This window comes from Vitis riparia, unplaced genomic scaffold, assembly GCF_004353265.1.
Source record: "Vitis riparia cultivar Riparia Gloire de Montpellier isolate 1030 unplaced genomic scaffold, EGFV_Vit.rip_1.0 scaffold741_pilon_pilon, whole genome shotgun sequence".
Taxonomy (NCBI): Eukaryota; Viridiplantae; Streptophyta; class Magnoliopsida; order Vitales; family Vitaceae; genus Vitis; species Vitis riparia.
The window spans coordinates 22,385-30,798 of NW_023269762.1; the positions used below are offsets into that span (position 1 = coordinate 22,385).

At 35.5% G+C, this 8,414-nt stretch overlaps 1 long non-coding RNA gene across 1 annotated transcript; it reads left to right on the top strand.

Moving 5' to 3' along the window:
* The first annotated feature begins 354 nt into the window (after positions 1 to 354).
* Positions 355 to 1,712, top strand: LOC117910434. Its single transcript, XR_004650665.1, has 3 exons — positions 355 to 372; positions 458 to 519; positions 1,279 to 1,712. It is a non-coding gene; the product is annotated as an uncharacterized LOC117910434 (long non-coding RNA).
* Positions 1,713 to 8,414: the final 6,702 nt, after the last annotated feature.

Sequence of the window (8,414 nt, forward strand, 5' to 3'; positions counted from 1 at the left end):
AAGCCCTTAGGACTCTCCATAGGGACTCAAACCTCGGGGTGCTCCCGGTGTTGATAGTCCCGCAATAATCAACACGAGGTAAATTCAGGGTATTATTAGTGATATGATTCAAATTTAGGACCATGTGCCACTTACTGGGGCCACACTTCCTTGTGTTTGCCCCTTTTTTTTATGCTTTTAAATATTGATGTTTTTTTGTCTATTGTTTTGTGGAAGAAGGTTATTTTTCAAATTAAAGTGATATGTTTGCTGTTCATGTAGGTTTCTGCTGAAAGGAAAGCTGATAATAGGAAGGGAAATGTTGCTAAAGTAGATGAGTCAGGATAGATATCCTCAAAAAAGGGGCATAAAACTGCATCATTGTCAAGAACTGTAAAATCAGAATAATCATTATTGTTAATTATTTATTTATTTATTTATTTTTATCAACGGTTTGCTGAATGGGTATCATATGCAGGTGATTTGCATATGTAATGATCTATATGCACCTGCCCTGAGGCCTTTGCGTCAGGTAGCAAAGTGAGTCTTTCTTACTACAAATAATGTATTATGGGAAAGTTATGTTGGCTTCTCTTTGCCAAAATTGTAAGAGGCTATCATAGGGAAGTCTGGACCTCTTATTTATTGAAGATGGACGTGTGAAGGAAAAATTTAAAATAGCAGATAAAGGCACTACACTAGATACATTTAAGAATTGCGATTGTAGTTTATCATTGTATGCTGCAAAAGTCAGGTTGGGTTTGGTTCCTAAGATGTGTTATGATTCAGTTGTGGATTCTATTGTTCCTTGTAAAATCTAGTTTGTGTTTTGGCTAGCATAAAATGTAAGCTTAATATATTTTGTTTAAAGAAATATTTCATCTAGTTCTCATTGTTTTGTGCTGGGATCCCCATATCTTTTTGTTCTGTTTGCCATAAATATAAGATTATTGTTGATATCTTAAGGAAGTTCTATGCTCAAGCATTTAAAAGTGCGGTAAAAATGATGTTTGCAATTGGGTTTAAATGTCATGTCATGCTTTGTGCAATTGTGCCGTACAGTGCTAGATCAGTTGACTTCATATTAATGCTTTACCTCACAACTTAATAGCAATTGTGGAAGGGATATCAACATAGCTATGAATGGAGTAGTGCATCTTAAAAATGCATTGTTTCCTTATGGTAGTGATCTTGGTATGATAAGTATAATAGAAATTGGTTCAAGTAGTGCGTGATATTTATTTATAGTTATAGCATGTCAATAATTGTTACCTTAACAAGTGATTGCTATCATTACAGGGTTCACATTTTTGTTCAACCGACAGTGAGTCGTGTGGTAAGCAGGTAATGACTTGCTAAAAACCATTACTGTGCCACTGTCAAGTACTTTCAAGTTTATCATGGTGCCTTCCTGTTGAATGACAATTATTTATTTAGTTGGGTTTAGCTTGTGACTCGATCTTGGCCATGGTATCATCAGAACTCAATATTGATGACACTGCTTCATTGATTTGCTGAGTTATGAAATAGTGGTAAAAATGCAAAAAAAAAAAAAAAAAAAAAACTAAAACTGGTTAAGACTTGGTAAAAGGATCAAGCTACACATTGTAATATTGATCTTTAATTAGTTGAAGAATAGAGTTTCACGGGAATAACTTTCTTTCACTGAGATTTTTCTTTTATAGAGTTTACAGCATATACAAATCCTTCAAATTAGGAAACTAAATCACTGATTAAAAGGAAAGAATAACTCCTAACAATTACTTTCCTAAAAATACAAAGATTGACAACTAATAAATAACTCCTAATAGTTACTTTCCTAAAAATTCAAAGATTGACAACTAATAAATAATTTACAGCTTTACAAAGTTATTTCTTTCCATATCAGTTTCTGTTTTCCAACACTTCCCCTCAAGCTGGCTTAAAGATATCTTCCAGAGCCAGCTTGCCAACTAGAAAATCAAATTGCCTCTTGTGTAGTCCTTTGGTGAAGACATCAGCCACTTGTTCCTCAGTAGGGATATAGGTCATACAGACCAATTCGTTGTCTATCTTCTCTTTAATGAAATGCTTGTCCACTTCCACATGTTTGGTGCGGTCATGGAGAATTGGATTGTGAGCTACTCAAATTTTGTCACAATACAACTTCATAGGAGATGAACCTGTCATCTTTAACTCTTCTAGTAATCTTCTTATCCACATAATCTCACAAATACCATGAGCTACAACTCTAAACTCAGCCTCAACACTACTTCTAGCAACCACATTCTGTTTTTTACTTTGCCACGTAACCAAGTAGCCACCTACAGATGAACAGTACCCAGAGGTGGACCTTCGATCCACTATGTTTCCAGCCTAGTCTGCATTGGTGTAGGTTTCAATTTGTAGGTGTCCTCCTGACTTGAACAGAAGACCTCTACCTGGTGTCCCCTTTAGATACCTTAGAATCCTGTAAACAACTTCAGAATGCTCTGGTCCAGGTGCATGCATAAACTGACTAACCATATTCACTGAGAATGCTATGTCAGGGCGTGTATGAGATAGGTAAATCAATCTCCCAACAAGTCTTTGATAATGATCCCGGTCCTTCACATTCTTAGCTTTTGTAGGTTGCAGTTTTACATTAAGCTCTATAGGTGTTTCAACAGGCTTACATCCTAACATACCTGTCTCATCAAGAATATCAAGAACATACTTCCGTTGATTTACAAAGATACCTTCTTTGGACCTAGCAAACTCCATCCCAAGAAAGTATTTTAATGCCCCTAGGTCCTTAATCTCAAATTCCTCAGCAAGTTTCCTTTTCAACTTCTCTAGTTCATTGCAATCATCCCTAGTTAACACAATATCGTCAACATACACAATTAAGATGGCTACTTTACCTTCATTTGAATGTTTGTAGAACATCGTGTGATCAGCTTGACTTTGAGTATATCCCTAATCCTTTATTACTTTGCCAAAGCGCTCAAACCAAGCTCTAAGCGACTCCTTAAGTCCGTATAAGGACTTCTCCAATTTGTACACTTTCCCAACTCCAAAACTTTCTTCAAAACTTGGTGGAGGACTCATGAACACTTCCTCCTCTAGGTCTCCATTAAGAAAGGCATTTTTAACATCCAATTGGTTTAAGGGCCAATTGGAATTTACTGGAAGAGACAACAAAACTCTAATCGAGTTTATTTTAGCTACAGGGGCAAAAGTCTCTTGGTAGTCTATCCCATAGGTTTGTGTAAAACCCTTTGCCACAAGTCTGGCTTTGTATCTCTCAACACTTCCATCTGCTTTACTCTTTATTGTAAACACCCATTTGCACCCTATAACTTTTTTTTTCCCTTGGTAAATCTACAACCTCCTAAGTGCCATTCTTTTTTACAACATTCATTTCCTCAAACACTGCCAATTTCCAACTCGGTTCATCTAGTGTTTCTTGAATATTTCTAGGTATCACAAGTTTTGAAATATTTGTAGTGAATGCTCTATAATTGTTAGAAAGGTTACTATAGGATATATATTTGGCAAATGGAATGTTTAGTGCATGCTTGGGTTCCCTTTCTAAGAGCAATAGGGAGATTAAGGTCAAGGTCCTGTGCAGGAACAATTGGGGTTGATCCTAGACCGAGTTCGGGTGCAAATATTTTTGAACTTGGACCAAAGTGTGATGGTAAACTTAGATCAGTAACAGAAGAAGAAGAAGCATGTATATGAGTAGGAATAGAAGGAGGGTTACCTGAGACATTTAGAGAGCCATTGCCCAAGGCTTTCAGTTGACCATGTGCTGGGATGATCGACTGGTCTTTACTTATTCCAGGGCTTTTTTCCTTGAATAAACCATAGACTCAAGATTGTTTCTATTTTTTTTTTCATTCGTATTATTTCTTCTTTTGATAGACCAATTTTAGATTTGGATTCAGTAGGCTTAGTTTCCTTATTTTCTTTTTCAAGAGAGATATTAAGAATTACACTAGGCAAAGGTTCAACAATTTCTCAAAAATTTGGTTCCACTAATTTCTCTCCCTGAAGTAAATTTTTGGTAAAATATGGGACATTTTCCATAAAGGAAACATCTATAGTTGTATAAAAACATTTTGTAAGGGGATTAAAACATTTGTAACCCTTTTTATTAGGAGTATATCCTACAAAAACACATTTTTCTGCTCTTGGGTCTAACTTAGATTTTGACCTTTTTGGAATGTGTACATATGCAGTGCAACCAAATATTTTCAAGCTTAATTCAGAATTTATTTGAGATTCTGGAAATACCTTTTTCAAGCACTCCAAAGGAGTGGTATACTAAAAAAATTTTGTAGGCATCCTGTTGATTAGATATGAAGCAGTTAGTATGGCATCCCCCCCATAAGTATTTTGGACTATTAATGTAAAACATCATAGCCTGTGCTACTTCTAACAAGTGTTAATTTTTACGTTCAGCTATTCCATTCTGTTCAGGGGTATCAGAACACGAGGATTGATGTAAAATTCCTTTCTCGTTTGAAAAGGTTTCCAAAACTTTAATAAAGTACTCAGTCCCATTATTAGATCTCAAAATACTGATTTTTGTTTGAAATTGGTTTTCAATCATTCTGTAAAATTCTTTAAAAATCCTTTCGACTTCAGATTTTTCCCTCATTAAATATACCCAACAAAGACATGTATGGTCGTTTATAAAGGTCACAAACCATTTTTTTCCTAAAATTGTGGTTACTTTTGAAAGTCCCTAAACATCACTGTGAAAAAGAATAAAATGGTTTTATGCATGGTAGGGTTTTGGAATGTAAGTTTTTCGTTGGCTCTTTGCCAATAAACAACTTCACATTGAAATGATAAAGGATCAACCTTTTGAAATAACATTGGAAATAAATGTTTTAAATAAGAGAAACTAGGATGACCTAATCTGCAATGCCAAACCATTATTTGATCACGAATAGAAAGAGAACTAATACTACTTAGTCCTTGAGCAATTTTATTACTAGGCAAATTATCCTCAAAATAATAGAGTCCATTGATCATCCTAGCACTGCCAATCTTCTTCCCCTAGCTCTGGTCCTGAAAAATACAATTGGATTCATAGAAGATAACATAACAATTAGAATCTCTAGATAATTTGCTAACAGACAAGAGATTACAAGTAAGTTTAGTAACATGGAGAACAGATTTAAGATCTATTCCCTCAGTGATTTTTATTAGACCTTTTCTTGCAATAGGTGAGAAATTACCATCAGCTATCCGAACCTTTTTATTTCCAGGACACGGTGAATAGGATTCAAACATGTTTGAGGAATTGGTCATGTGGTTGGATGCTCCAGAATCGATTATCCATGGAGTAGATTTAAAACGACAAGATAGAGCATATAATTCATTACCTGTGTGTGCCAAAGAAACACTAGAAGTACCGGATGTCAAGTTTGATTTCAACAGTGCAAGAAGATGCTCCATTTGCTCAGTGGTGAAGGGACTGGTCTCAGCCTCATTAGTAGTAGGAATAATGGTTCGGCCTGGTTTGTCACCTATTTTTCCTTTCCAATTTGCAGGTTTCCCATGGATTTTCCAACAGTTCTCACGAGTATGGCGAGGTTTGTTGCAAAAATCACACCAAATCCGTGGTCTTTCATCTGATTTGTGCTGAAACACAGTAGCTTTATTACAGCCTCCACCCGTGGTAACCAAGGCTGAACCCTCAATAGCAACTCCAGGTCCCTTCTTGCCCAGCATCACATTCCTCCAACTCTCTTCTCTTCTAACTTCTGAAAAAACTTCATCGATTAAAGGCAGGGGTTGTCTTCCAATGTTTCTCCCCCTTACCTCATCAAACTCGACATTAAGGCCATCCAAGAACTTGAAGATCCAATTGTCTTCCATGGTCTTCTTATGATGAAGTCCATCCTCGACAGATTTCCACTCATAGGTGTTGAAGAGGTCAAGGTCTTGCTAGATCCGCTTCAAGGAGTTGAAGTACTTTGTGACATTGTCCTCCCCTTATTGTATCTCACCAAGTTTGAGGGTTAATTCAAAGATCTGTGATTGATTTCCTAAATCAGAATACATTTGATTTACATTCTCCCAAAGCTCTTGTGCTGTTGGATAGCACATGTAATTAGAGCTAATGTCTTCTTCCATAGAATTCACAAGCCATGTCATTACCATGGAATTCTCAGCATCCCATATTGAATAGTTCGGATCATCCACTGCAGGAGCCTTCTTTTCACTCGTTAGGTGGCCCATCTTTCCACGTCCTCTGATGTACATCCAAACTGATTGAGACCATCTTAGAAAGTGGTCACCATTCAAGCGAATCATGGTGATTTGGACAGAGTGAGATTCCGAGGTGGTAGGACTAATTTTTGAAGAATCAGTGATGATAGGATTGTTCAGAGAAGGTTGAGGAACAGTAGTGGACTCGTTTGAAATATCCGACATGGTTTCAGAGAACAGGGATTGAAAGAGAGGAAGAAGGAGGATTTTGGCAAGCAAGTTGCTAGCTTTGATACCAAGTTGAAGAATAGGGTTTCACGGGAATAATTTTCTTTCATTGAGATTATTCTTTTATAGAGTTTACAGCATATACAAATCCTTCAAATTAGGAAACTAAATCACTGATTAAAAGGAAAGAATAACTCCTAACAATTACTTTCCTAAAAATACAAAGATTGACAACTAATAAATAACTCCTAATAATTACTTTCCTAAAAATACAAAGATTGACAACTAATAAATAATTTATAGCTTTACAAAGTTATTTCTTTCCATATCAGTTTCGGTTTTCCAACATAATCACGCTAACATATAATATTTAAATAACAAATATTAGTTGTTATTTTCTTTAATAACGGGGAATCCATCCTGATGGCAAGACATTTATCTTGACTGTTGGTAAATAAACTTTGGGTGACATTGGCTCACCCCTTTGCTCTACACCATCTAAATATTGGGGAGGTTCGAATTTAGGACCTCTGGTTCATTGCTAGAGGGCACTATGGCTGAGCTACACCTTTGGGGACTAGCTCTTATCATAATATTTTCTTATGTGTGGCATCTGATTTTAAAAACTGAATTGACTTTCCTTCATTATCACAAGCATCTTGTCTTTTTGTTCTTTTTTTGGTCTTAACTAATTTTTTATTTGAAGATAGGAGATCATTTTGAAAGAGTGATGTTCAATTCTCTCAAAGAATTCTATTATTCAATTTCTTTTCTTTTGTAATTGTTTTTTTTTTTTTTTTGGGGGTGGGGGAATAGAATCTTACTTACTTTAGGCACTTGGGGTTAAATCATTGATGAGTTGATTTGATTTCTATTGCTGCTTACAAATTATCTAGTGTTCCCAATATTTGTTTGGTTTTGCCATGCATTAGTAATGCGTTAGTGGATAATACTGGTATTTGCATAAAGTATTATGGCCTTTAAGTATTGACAACTTGCTTGAGGCATGCTCTCTCTCTCTCTCCCTCTCTCTCTCTCTCTCTACCTCTTCTTTCTTCTTATTTTATATATACTGTAAATCTAAATCAGATCTGGTTAATACCAATATGAGTTAGGCAAACCATCTTGGTATTAGCTCATACTCCATAATCTGTGTTTTTAGTGTTGTCTATTTCTCATTCTTACTATCAATTTTGATTTGTTAAGAAATGGTGTTTTAGACTCAAATACATGTGTAATATGGAAGGGCTAAAGAAAAATTCCACGGCACTTGCTGCACTTACAGAGTATACTGGTGAGTTAGTATCTACTTCCATTCTGGGTTTCTATTATCTGATTTAGCTAATCAAGGTGTTGATATGGCCAAAACATTGACATTTTATATGCTTGATGGGTTATTATGAGATTTTTAACCTTCCCTTTGGTGTTGGAAATGTTGTATTTATGATTCTAAAAATTAGGATTGATTCTTCATATGTTTTACATTATCTTTTTCCTATCTGCATTGTGAATTTTGTTTAATTTCTGTAGAACTTTGTTTCTATTTTCCAGAATGTGACATCCTTTCGTGCTTGAACACACTACAGTTTCTCAACAAGAAGAATCAAACCCTCAATGTGGTAAGAAATGATGTTGTTGTGGTCTTGTGAAATATTCATTATTCAAGTAATCTCCCAGATGAAATAGAAGGTTTGGAAAAAGTCTCCATTTTTCAGTTAAAATAGATGTACTAATTTATTTGCTGGTGATTTGTGGGTTGAGACACATAATGTAGCCATGGAGGAATGAAATCACTTTCTAGAGTTGAAGCATGGAGTATAAAGAAACTGCTACACCTCTACCCTAGTTGTTCTCATCAATTATTATCACTTTATTTCATGTGGGAATACCCTGGCTTATACGTGTAAAGAAAGAGGGAAAAAAAAAATACAGTGTGACTTCAGTTACATTATAGAATCTCAGTTAAATTGGAATGAGGACATGTTTAGCACAGGGGTTATGCCTTATTAATAAATGCA